Source organism: Lithobates pipiens, unplaced genomic scaffold, assembly GCF_037356315.1.
Source record: "Lithobates pipiens isolate NorthernLeopardFrog02 unplaced genomic scaffold, aLitPip1_a1.2 Scaffold_18, whole genome shotgun sequence".
Classification (NCBI taxonomy): domain Eukaryota; kingdom Metazoa; phylum Chordata; class Amphibia; order Anura; family Ranidae; genus Lithobates; species Lithobates pipiens.
Genome location: NW_027507758.1, coordinates 416,758,326 through 416,771,347, shown reverse-complemented (window position 1 = coordinate 416,771,347; position 13,022 = coordinate 416,758,326).

The window sequence follows — 13,022 nt, the reverse complement described above, 5'->3', positions numbered from 1 at the left end:
GTGCACATTACTGATTTTCACCAAAGTGTATGTTCACTTTGCAAAGTGAATGTTAGTATGTGCAAGAATAATTTAAAAGATATTTCTTAGCACAATATTGGTTATTCAAAGTGAATGCAGATTCAACTTATTCACTAACATTCACTTAAGCTGGCCATAGATGGTTTGAATCTTCACCGTTTCACCAGGAACCGGACGGGGTTCAAACCATGTATGGGCAGGCTGAATCTACCCAAGTTCTTTGATTGATCAACTTGGGTACAACCAGCCTGCTGGATTTTACATGCGATTATCACTGTGTTCTCCCAGCGGGGACGGCTTTCCCTGACCCCCCCCCCCCCCCAGGAGTATGCAATGACTCACCGGGAGGGATTCCCCTGTCAACACTGACTCTGTTGATGGGGGGGAATCAAGCACATTTTTTTCCTGCAACCATGGGAAAAAGATTTGCTCCATCTATGGCCAGCATTAGCCATGCAAACTCATCCTTCCTAAAGTAAACATTCACGTTACTAGGTAAATAGCTTAAAGCTGGCCATATACTAGTAACATTTTGTTTAAAAAATGTCATTTTCAGAACATTTGCTCAATTTTCTAATGGTTAAAGCGATGTTCATTGCGACCACGGTGACATGAAAATTCGAAGGTGCAGGAGGGAAAAATTTTCTTGAACAAATTTCTAACAGTCAATGTGGTTTTTATTCTGGAAAGTCCATTCGATCCAAAATCAAAAAACTTTGAATTACGTTTGAATGGAATCCATGAAGTCATTGCATGTACTGGTCAGAATTTTTGTATGATTCTTCACACAAATATTTGTTTGAAAATCTACTAGTATATGAATGTTCAGTTAGAAACCTACCTGTGTTTGGCCAGTTTTTACATCCTTTAGTAAGTCAACCCTCATTATTTCTAAACTGACCCATGACAACATGGCTAGTGGGGAGAAGATGAACTGGGACCCTGATGGACTGATGAAATGATGTAGAATGATGGGTTTATATATTTGAGTACTACTGGATCCAATGTCAATTACAGTTATAGCACATTCTAATAAATGTTTGATTTCAGCTACTTATAAAGCAGTAAAGGTGCCTAGCCTTGATTATTGAGCAGGGTTATATAAAGTGGATCTTCACCCTCCACCCCCCATTCCTTTTTTTAACCCGGGTTGTAGGTTCTGCACAGTTCAGATACTCATCCACAAAGCAGATCCAACATTATACTACTGAGATCTTCTCTTCTGCCACCGCTTGGGTCTTTCACCTCCATGTTTTTGTATGATGTCATTGGAAGTGCGCCAGCTCTTCTAGGCTCAGCTGGCAGGCCTCCCGATGATGTGCCGCTAGACATGCCCCCCTCCTTTTGTGAATAAAAGATTATGCATCCTGGGATGTGACATGCATCAAAAAAGGTGGAAAAAAAAGTGATATTTGTGTAAAGGAATAGAGGAGAGGTGGGAAGTTTGTTTTGTGGGCAAAAATCTGCTATAAATTTGATTACATGCCATGGCTGGGTTTTTAGTGACTCACTAGAATTTGCAGTTAATGCTCACAGATGATGTGCAGGAGGTCTTTATATGCTGTAGCCTCACTCACAGTGGGCTCCATTCACAAAGCGGTATTAAAAAAAAAAAATACTAAAATACCGAATATGCTATTTTATGAAGTGATGCAGTATTTAAGCAGTAAAAGCCTGCGGTAATTTGTTGCTGCCCGCTCCTTAACAACCATGACAGTTACCGGTTGTGAAGGAAGCCAACCAGGAATCAAACACATTCCTTAAATAGCACATGCCTGGACCACTACTAAATTACTGCATGTATTTATGTATTTATTTTCTTTTGTGAGTTTACTTTAACACTGGTTTATGCAGTATATATTGAGCGTTTTTGCTTTTGCTTTTCACTATACTGCAAAAAGGTATAGTGAATTGACATTTTCAGGACCACATGCAGTATTTGGGAAGCACCTAAATACCGCAAATTATATGCTTTTGTGAATGGAGCCCAGTAACTACAAATTTCATATGCATCCTATCCTTGCTTAATGAATCATTTTAAAAAGAACATTTACCACCAATTGTGTTCCAAATGCTGCAGACTTCTAGGGCTTCTCCTAAGTTAAATACATGTTAAGTTCTATTTAGTTTATATTGGCTACTTACCACATTTATTTGCAGCATTATCGGGCAAATGGTGTGTAACTGCAGCATGTAACAGGAAAATAACTGGCATGTTGGTAAATGCCTTTGAAAGACAAATATAAAATCTGTTTACTATTTCCCAACACTAATAAAAAAAATCTCTCTATGTCAATATGATCCTAAAGATCATTTAGCTACACTGGCTATTTGTCTGAGATACAAAATGCGAGCAGAATCATCCTGTCTATGTGGGACTTTACCAAATAAATGAAAGTCACCTGTCTTTGCCAGACTAAAAACTATTCTCAATCTTCGTTCACATTTCAAGTATGAATGTCATTAGCAATCTTAAGCTGTCCACATTTTAAATTAATTCCTAAATACATTTTCCTGCTGATCCCCCTAAACTCAGCTCTTGAAATACTTCAAGGGCAACGAATCACTGTAAACCTATTGTTATATGAATTATAGTCATAAGTCAATATTTAATACATTTTAACAAAGAGGCAATAGAAAAGAATACAATGATTTTAGTCTATTAAAACTGATGTTATGGTTCAGTTGGTCATTTTTTGAAAACTAGGAGCAGTTCCAAGGCCTGAACCTAACTTGTTTTAGAGACAATGGAAATCTGACAACTACAACAATATTTTTTTCTTTTTTCTTTAACAAGCAGTATCAAAAGTTTGCAACTTCCACCTTAATAGCTGGTATCTGAAGCCACTATGACAATAACTACCAGTCATTCAGGGAAAAGCCACGTGACCCAGTTTCCCATGTGTATGAAAAGTTCAACCATTAGAGTTACAACAGAGTAGAAGAGAAGCAGCCTAAGAGCACACTGCATTATTTATAGCAGAAAGAGCTTCCTTACAACAGGAGTTCATCACACCCTCTGTATCTAGTCCAAATCCAAAAACCGAAGAGCTGTTGATAGAAACATACAAATCATTTAAAATGTATGTTATATGTATCTGATGAGTGCAAAAATAATGCCAGAAATATTGTGAGGTCCTCTGCTGAAAATAACCAGTCAGTATTGTTCCCAGTTCGCTCCGTGGACTACGGAACATCTCCTGTTACGTTGTCCTGTTTTAGAGTTACAATGCTGCTTCTCCATAGATACAGTAAGGCGAGTGACATTGTCACCCTATGTGTGTTACTGACAGTCACCAAGTGAAAATGGAGTTAAAAAAAGCCCTGAAAAAAACAAATGCACACCCCATCTAAAGACTGGTAAGCTGTAATATACTACGTTTTTGTTCTTGGGTTTACGCTTTAAGATGACAATTACTATGGGGACTTAGTTACTTGGTTGGAGTGCAGAACAGCCAATTCCATCTATGTATATGTGTGCGCACTGCGCTTATGAAAAACACCTGTTTGTTGCTTTCCCTTAATATTCAATAAACATGCAAATGAGGTGAAAGAAATGTCAAAGTAAAAAAGAGAGACAAATAATCCCACAGTGGCAAACTAAATTAATCTACAAATCTCCCGAATTCTGTATTAGCATTGTGAAATGATCAACATAAAACACCCAAACATAATGAAAAGTGTCCATATGGCACATCCAAAAAATATATATATATGCTCCAACATATGCAAATCAATATGGTAATACAGTCCAACTTAAAGTGATGAAAAGATAGTGAACCAAAACCTCGATACATCAAAAATACTTCACCAAAGTGATGTGTGCCAATTCCACCCTCTAAAGAATAAAGCTCACCAGATGCTGTTTCCATTCACTCTCGTGTCTGGCAAATATCACCTTATAAGGTGTTACTGAAGAGCCGCTTACACGCACCAATCGCCATCCAGATTAATAAAGACTCTCCACATGTGGGAATAGAAATTGAGACAGAGCCTCTAATAGTGTAAAAACATGTTAAGGTAATCTGTTTATTAAAAGTAATGCACTTACATCATAAAAGATTCAAAATCGCCTTGTTAAAATTACAAACATGGCAGGTGACTCAGGTTTGGGATCTACTCATAGCTCCCTTCCTACATCATCTCAGAGTTGCCGTGTAGCCACGCTCCGTCGCGTTTTGTCACTTTGGACTTCGTCACAGGTGAAGGATTTGGGTGTATCAAAGGGGTTTTGTGTCACTATCTTTTCATCACTTTAGGTTGGACTGTATTACCATATTGATTTGCATATGTCGGAGCATATATATATATATATATATATATATATATATATATATATATATATATTACTTGGATATGCCACGTGGACACGTTTCATTATTTATGGGTGGTTTATGTAAGTCATTTCACAATGCTAATATTTAGGAGATTTATAGATTAATTTTGTGTGCTACTATGGAATTATTTGTCTCTTTTTTTTACATTGACATTTGTTTTACCTCATTTGCAATTCCAGCTACAATTTGGCCACAAATGTTCTTATGGGAAGGCAATCACTGCAGCTTAGAACCAAAATATAGTAATTAAGCTGAACTATGGTTACAGCAAGTCCCCTATAGATAATTAACTTGGAAAAGTTAAACATTGTGGTTAATACTAAAAATTCAGTGTTGGATAAAATTGTGTCTATCATTAAAGCGGAGGTCCACCCACCACTGAAAAACTTAAAAGCCAGCAGCTACACATACTGCAGATGCTGGCTTTTAATAATAGGACACTTACCTGTCCTGGAGTCCAGCAATGTCAGCACCAGACTCTCTCAAAGACAGGTATCTGGCCCCCCTGGAAGGTGCCAAATGTGGCACCGGAGAGGGATAGGAGACAAATGAGTGGAAGTTCCACTTTTGGGTGGAACTCCTCTTTAAAGACATGTCAGTGCTTAAAGCTGGCAGTTTAAGTCCTCAGACTGTCCTCTGCTACTGCCTATAATGCCAATCAGAAATACAGTATGTGTGTGTGGGTATGTTGTTAACAGAAAGCATTTTAAAGCATTTCCTAGCAAAAATGAATGACTAATTAGAACACGCATGGACACAGAACTATAAAGTGATAAAAGGTGTGAGACTTTAAGGCTTTAAAGATATATTTCCTGCAAATAAATGTTACAGTACTTCTGTAACATTTAGTACATAATTTTCATATAAAAAATTAAGTAAACTATTAGAATTTACATTTTTAAGTAGTACATGTATATGAGTTTAGCAAACAATTACATAAAGGGTTTTTCTTACATTAAATTGTCAAATCTCACATAGTGTTATATTATTAAAATGCTGTAAAGCTAGAACATGAAAAACTTTATGTTTGTAATAATTACAGAATGTTACCTTTAGGGGTATATATGAGGAGTCTTCAAAACATTTATGCCCTTTTATACATATAACTTAGTTTTAAAAAAAAAGTGCGGAAACATTTTGGAGAACCCTTGTATGTACTTAACCATATCTAAACCCAAAATTCCTTTTTGTTAGGCTTTATTTCCTTTATTTTTATGTTGTGTTCTTGCCAGTAACACAGTTTCTGTCTTAAAGGGGTTGTAGAGGCAGAAGGTTTTTTATCTAAATGCATTTTATGTGTGTGTAGCAGCCCCCCTAATACTTACCTGAGCCCCATCTCTAACCAGCAATGTCCACGAGTCCCTCAGCCCTCTGGGACTCTCCCTCCTGTTGGCTGAGGCACAGCAGCGGCTCCATTAGCTCCCGCTGCTGTCAATCAAAGACAGTTAGCCAATCAGGAGAGAGAGGGGGCAGGGCCGAACTGCAGCTCCATGTCTGAATGGACACATGGCGCTGCAGCTCGGCTGTCCCCATAGCAAGCTGATTGCTGAGGGGGAACTTGACAGGAGGGAGGGGCTAGAAGCAGCAAAAAGGGACCTGAGAAGAGGAGAATCTGGGCTGCCCTGTGCAAATCCACTGCACAGAGCATGTAAAGCCTCCTAAAGCCACATGACAAAACCTCAGACTTTTGTCTGAAAGCAGCTTTGTTATTATCCCATTAAAGAAGAAGAGAATGTGCGCTGCATTTCAAAATTTCATAATTTGCGACATCATGAATGTTAATTCTCCATTACGAATGCTAGTTTACAAGACCGACCACTTCCAGCTTGTCCTTGCTTCCAAGCATGCGTGTTTGTGTACACGCTTGGAAAATCCGACAACAGACATTTGTCCAGGGAAAATTTTAAAGCCTGCCATCCAACATTTGTCAGTGGAAAATCCGACAATTGTCCGTCGGATTTTCAGTCAACAGCCTGTCATCACACATTTTCCGTCGGAAAATCTGATCGTTTAGTATAACATGTTTGTGTTTTTTTTGTTTTTTTAAACAAGACTTTACAATGACTTTGAGGTGTTCCTGCTCTGAATTAAGGAGCAATTTAGACACCTTTAGACTTAGTGTTAGATGCACTGGCTGATTTTGATAGACAAGACTAACAAATTGTTGCTGAGCAACAGCTAACACTTTTTTAAGCATCAACATTGTTTGGGGGGGGGGGGGGGGAATAAGTGTTTTCATAAAGGAATAAAAGCTGATCATTGAGCATCTCTGTCAGTTTTGAATGTTTTCCACACTCTAACGTCCAATTTCGCTGGACAGCGTGATCTATTAAAAGAAGCTGAAAAATAGCAGACTTAGTAGCAGGATTACCAGATAAAATAAAGGAAAACAAGACTAAAAAGAAATTTAATGTAGCCATTTTATCTAAGAATTGGTAAGCTGCAATTTATATATGTTTTATTCTGGGTTTAATACTGATTTAAATTTGATTATTTGACCATGTGCTAGAGCATTGGTAGGCAACCCCTGGCACTAGTGCCACAAGTGGCACACAAAGCCTCTTTTACCAGCACTCAACTCCCTCCCCATCAGCAGAGCAGCGCAGGGATGTGTCAGTGAGACACTAATGCATTCCAATTTCAGAATTCAGGAGGCACTGCACCCCCACACATTGTAAAAGATGGGAAACATTGTTTGGTTCTCTAACTTTGCTGAACCTGCGATCGTCAGCTTTTGTGGCGGAGAAGAGATTGGGTGCAGTTCTGCTAGGGGGCAGCCCCTGTTTCCAGGAGGGGGACGACTGTGATTGGCCACTACTAAAGCCAATCACAGTCCTGCTAGCCCCGTCCACCATATGGAGGAAGATGACTCGCTTGATTGGCACTACCAATCTCAGAAAGAGGGGATTTCACTGTGATTGAGAAAGCCACAATCAGGTGACAGTTTATGGAATTACTGTTGAGCTTCTGGGAACTTTGTTGAAATTATTCCTGAACCTTTGTGTCACTTACTACTGAACCCCTGCACTCTGTGTCCCTTTAAGCCACAGCCAGTATTCAGAGCAATGAAAATCACATCCAATCAATTTTTCTCAGCTGTGGGGGCCTGACTTATGATCCTGCACACAGACCCACTGCTTTCAGAAAATGCCCGACCTGAGCTCATCATTGCGCATCCATTCCAGATACTTGTATGTGACATCACATACATCATATACAAGAACGTGGGCTGGATGCGAGAGGTGGATCAGCAGGATGAGTGTGCCAGGACAGGTAGATGTGTCTCATTTCTGCTTCCTTTCACCACTCTGCATGTCACGCACATCATAGATGAGAAGAGGGTACAGCGGTGGGGAAAACTAGCAGGAGGGATTCAAAGGTGGCACAGAAGAGCAGGAGGGTACAACGGTGGGGCAGATGTACAGGGAGGTACAGTGGTGGAAGAGATGAGAAGGGGGTTCAGCAGTGAGACAGAAGAGCAGGGGGTACAGTGTTGGGCCAGGTGAGCAGGGGGTTTAGTGTTGGGACAGATGAGAAGGGGGTTCAGTGGTGGGACAGAAAATCAGGGGTAGGGCAGTGGGGCAGATGTGAAAGGAGGTGTATTGGTGGGACAGATGAGCAGGGGGTTACAGTGGTGGTGCAGGAGAGAAGGGAAAACAGTGGTAAGGCAGGAGAAACAGAGGTGGGGCAAAAGATTAGGGGGTACAGAGCTGAGATAGATGTGCAGGAGGTACATTGGTGGGGCATATGAGAAAGCGAGTTACAGTGGTGGGGCTAATGAGCAGATGGATTCAGTGTTAGGACAGATGACAAGGTGATTCAATAGTGAGACAGAAGAGCATGGGGATACAGCTGTGAAGCAGATGTGCAGGGAGGCACAGTGGTGGGGCAGATGAGAAAAGGGTGAACATTGATGGGGAAAATTAGCAGGGGGTTACAGTGGTGGGACAGAAGAGCAAGGGGGTACAGTGGTGGGGCAGATGTGCAGGAGGTACAGTGGTAGGAGGGATGAGAAGTGGGTTCAGCTGTAGGATAAGAAAGCGGGGGGTACAGGGATGGGGCAGATGAGCAGGGGGTTACAGTGTTGGGCCAAATGAGAAAAGGGTTACAGTGGTGGAAAAGATGAGCAGGAGAGTTCAGTGTTGGGGCAGAGGAGAAAGGAGGTACATCAGTGGAAAGCATGAGCAGGGGGTTACAGTGGTGGGACAGAAGAGCAGGGGGTACAGTGGTGGGATAGAAGAGCAAGGGGGTACAGTGGTGGGGCAGATGTGCAGGAGGTACAGTGGTAGGAGGGATGAGAAGTGGGTTCAGCTGTAGGACAAAAAAGCGGGGGGTACAGGGATGGGGCAGATGAGCAGGGGGTTACATTGTTGGGCCAGGTGAGAAAAGGGTTACAGTGGTGGAAAAGATGAGCAGGAGAGTTCAGTGTTGGGGCAGAGGAGAAAGAAGGTACATCAGTGGAAAACATGAGTGGGGGTTACAGTGGTGGGACAGAAGAGCAGGGGGTACAGTGGTGGGATAGATGTGCAGGAGCTACAGTGGCGGGGCAGATGAGAAAAGGGGTTACAGCGGTGGGGTAGAAGAGCAGGGTGTACAGTGGTGGGACAGATGTGCAGGATAGTACAGTGATCGGGCAGATGTGCAGGGTAGTACAGCAATGGGGCAGATGTGCAGGGTAGTACAGTGGTGGGGCAGATGTGTAGGGTAGTACAGTGATCTGAGGTATGAAGGTGCATGAATTGGGGCTCATCTGAGGCGTGAGAGTGCAGGATGGTCATTTCTCACTACTAAAGTAGTTTACAACATTTACTTTATAAAAAAAATATTTTTTCGTGATTGAGAGTGTGAAGTTGATTTTTTTTAGTTATAAAGTCGGCACGCTCAATTTCTTTGAAAACATTTTTCGGCACACTGTGCTCAAAAGGTTGCCAATCCTGTGCTAGAGAAACACATTTGCTAGTGCAAATACGTGTGTGCATATAAAACATACAAAAAATATAGAAAAGAAATATAGAAATGAATCATGCCTTTTACACAGCACTGCTTGGAAGGCTGGATCAGATTAGATTCCATATTTAAAGTCCCATGGAGCAACAAGTGTGACATGAAAGGTGTTAACTCTCTGCTAAGTTTTCTATGTGAATCCTCTTCAGGCAGTAGTAATGACATTAGGTGTACTACTAATGCCGCACTGGTTATGGTTAAACATATAACACTTTAGATGTCTCTCCTGCCCATCCTTCTCCCTTATTATCAATGCTTTCCAGATGACAAGCCAAGGATTTTTGGATCAATAGCTAGTTTCCTCTAGATGATCTTTCATTTACAATTAAGTATTCATGGTGAGAACTACATTTGTTAGGCCTGGATTTATGTTTTTCATTTAATAATCTAGAAAGAATTAAGGTATACAAAGATATGCACTGCATATTATAAAGCAGGGATATGCAATTAGCGGACCTCCAGCTGTTGCTAAACTACAAGTCCCATCATGCCTCTGCCTGTCATGCTTGTGGCTCTAAGAGTCTTTCTATGCCTCATGGGAATTGTAGTTCTGCAACAGCTGGAGGTCCACTAATTGCATTTCCCTGTTATAAAGGAAGGCACACACACACACACACACACACACACACAGTCTGTTGTACAGCTGTTTTATATTTATATTAAAGGGAAACCATGCCAAGAACTACATTGGCATTAATGTTCAGTGCATCCGTGGCAACGTCCCGATATGGAATTATCATAGAAGAGAAGCCAGGGGAAAAAAGTATGTTTTCATAAAAAGTAGGATAAACTAACACTTCTAGAAAGGTCTTTCAATCTGTTAGCTGTCAATTATGTACAGTATATTACTACAACATGCACATGTATATGATTATTTAGCTAGTTTAATAATCAATTAGATCTGTATCCTTTTTGGTAATGGAATATTGTCTACTGTCTACCTGTGGACTTTGAGTACTGGTCATTGTGTCCAGCTCCTGGCAGGACTTACAGACATGTCTGAAATATGACCTTCATTTCATGTCGGTTTTCTATCAGGAAATAAATTATTCTGGCTCCACACATATCTGGTATTATTAGAGAAGCTAGATAAACAGAAACAACGCACCTCTTGCCCAGCCTTGTAGATTATTGTTAACGTTTAGTAGCAGCTGTTTTTGCTACGTCTAATTTAAATTGGAAATTCATAAACCTTTCATTTGGCCTATCTAGATTTTTAGCACTGTTCTATCTTTTTGGCAAAGCCTGTGTTTGCCCCCCTTGCCAGTGAGATACAATTCACATGACTGATGATGTACAATGACTTAAAGGGAAACTATACATTTAAAGTACAAGTCCTATCACCTCACATGCTACAATGTATTTCTTTTCATCGATGGAAGGTCTTTATTCTCCATGGCCTGGCCACCTCATGCATGACTTGTCACATAACCACCCTGATACTGTATAAAGTAAACACTGCTGGGCCCTAGGTGGGCTGAGGTAGTGGAAAGAGAAGTTCAATATTTTGCAATTTTATGATGACAGTACAGTTCACCAACTGGAAGCACACCTCAGTCATCGGTTAACTCTGCTGCTAAAGAGTGAAAAGAAAAGCAATCTACAGTTTAATGAAAGGTTGACAAGATAGGCTAAAATTCTATTGATGTTTAGGTCGCTTATTTATAGTATCAAAAGTTGATCCCTGTATAGACCCTTGGATTACCACTGTTTGCTAAAAGCCAATGTGGGGAATCATTCAGTTGAAAAAAAGTACTGACTAAATGCCAGAATGACCTTCTCAGCAAGGATCTTCACTACTTCATGTTTTGCTTCCTAAACCTTTATACTAAACATGTGAATAGCATGTCACATTATTTTTTTCATTGCTCATGAAAACTGACATTAGACCATAACGTTACCTAGGCACACAAGCCTTTCTTGCAAATACCAATCTTACTTGTGGGCCCACAGTGCCAGCTGCCTTCAATAACTATCCACATGCAATAACTAACATAGAATTGCGGGTTGATTTTCTCTCCTTTTTCACTTCTTCCTGGAAAATACATGAGATAAATCAATAATAAAGTCATAGCATGGGACAGAGGAGCCTATATTCTGACAAAAGAATCCTTCATTTAGTGTTTAAAGGGCAAATGGTGGGTCACATAACACTCTAATGGCTAACATTATCACTTGCAACTTTTATTTTTTTTAAATCTAGAAAATTTTGTTTAAATGCTTACACTTTTGAAAAATAATGGTGCTGGTCAGTGGTCAAGTCATAGAAAAGCAAGCAGCATAAAAGTATGCACTTTTGTTCTAGTAATTTTCAAGAACATTTCTAGTGGCTACTTAGTTTCTAGGTAGCTTTGTTTAAATATCCCACTTCTGTATATCTTTTCGGAAACCATGTGAGAAACAACAGGCACAATTGTGAAAGAATTATATAACTGTGGCTTGATGGAGGGGATTTTTTCATGTTTTTGCTCTAGGCAAGTCAGACTATCAGGAGACTCCGCCTGTACTGTCCAAATGGAATTTGTATATATACAATACTCTGTTTAGGTAGAACGTGGATGGGAAAGGTTCATTTTTCCTACAGCAGCTATAATGCTGTCTACATGAATTTCTAAAGTCTCTTAAAAAAACAGACATTTTTAAAAATACAAAAATTAAAAGCCAGCAGCTACACATATTTCAGTTGCTGACTTTTAATAATAGGACATTTACTTGTCCTGGAGTCCAGCGATGTCAGCACCACAGCTGACGTTTCCATCAGCTGCCAGGTGCTGCCGCTGTTTTCTGGAAATGTGCATGTCTCTACATGTATATACTGTGGACTATAAGAAAAAAAATCCATATTTTGCTTTAGGCCCCTTTCCCACTGGGGCGGTATTCAGGCATTACAGCGCTAAAAATAGTGCCTGTGTAGCGCCTGAAAAAAAACGGCCCCTGTCACTCCAGTGTGAAAGCCGGAGGGCTTTCACACTGAAGCGGTGCGCTGGCAGGACAGTGAAAAAAGTCCTGCTAGCCGCATCTTTGGAGCGGTGAAGGAGCAGTGTATTCACCGCTCCTACCCATTGAAATCAATGGGACGGCGCGGCAATACCGCCGGCAAATCGTGGTTTTAACCCTTTTTCGGCCGCTAGCGGGGGTTAAAACCACCCCGCTAGCGCCCGCCGCTAAAACGACGGTAAAGCGCCGCTAAAAATAGCGGCGCTTTACCGCCGACGCCGCTCCCGCCCCAGTGTGAAAGGGGCCTTAAATAAATTAAAGAGAAGTGTAAATATATTTGTCTTTTACCTCTTCTTTGGGTTAAATTGCACTTGCTGGACATGAAATATACAAACAGAATTTGATAGGTAAAACTTTAATGTATTTCAAATAGACTTCTTCTGTAAATACTCCGACATATTTTAGTTTTTGTCAAACTTTAGTGCAGGGGTCTCAAACTGGTGGCCCTCTAGATGTTGCGAAACTACAAGTGCCTTTTGGAGTCTTGCTTTTAACTGTCAGCCTTGCAATGCCTCATGAGACCTCTGCTTTAGTGGAACATCAAAGATTTGTGTAAAGATTGCATAAGCTTATGCTAGGACAGCACAATTTCTAGTGATTGCGAGCATCCCCTTGTGATCTTGGATGATTTTAGCTGCTTTACACCCCCAAAGTGCTCTAGAA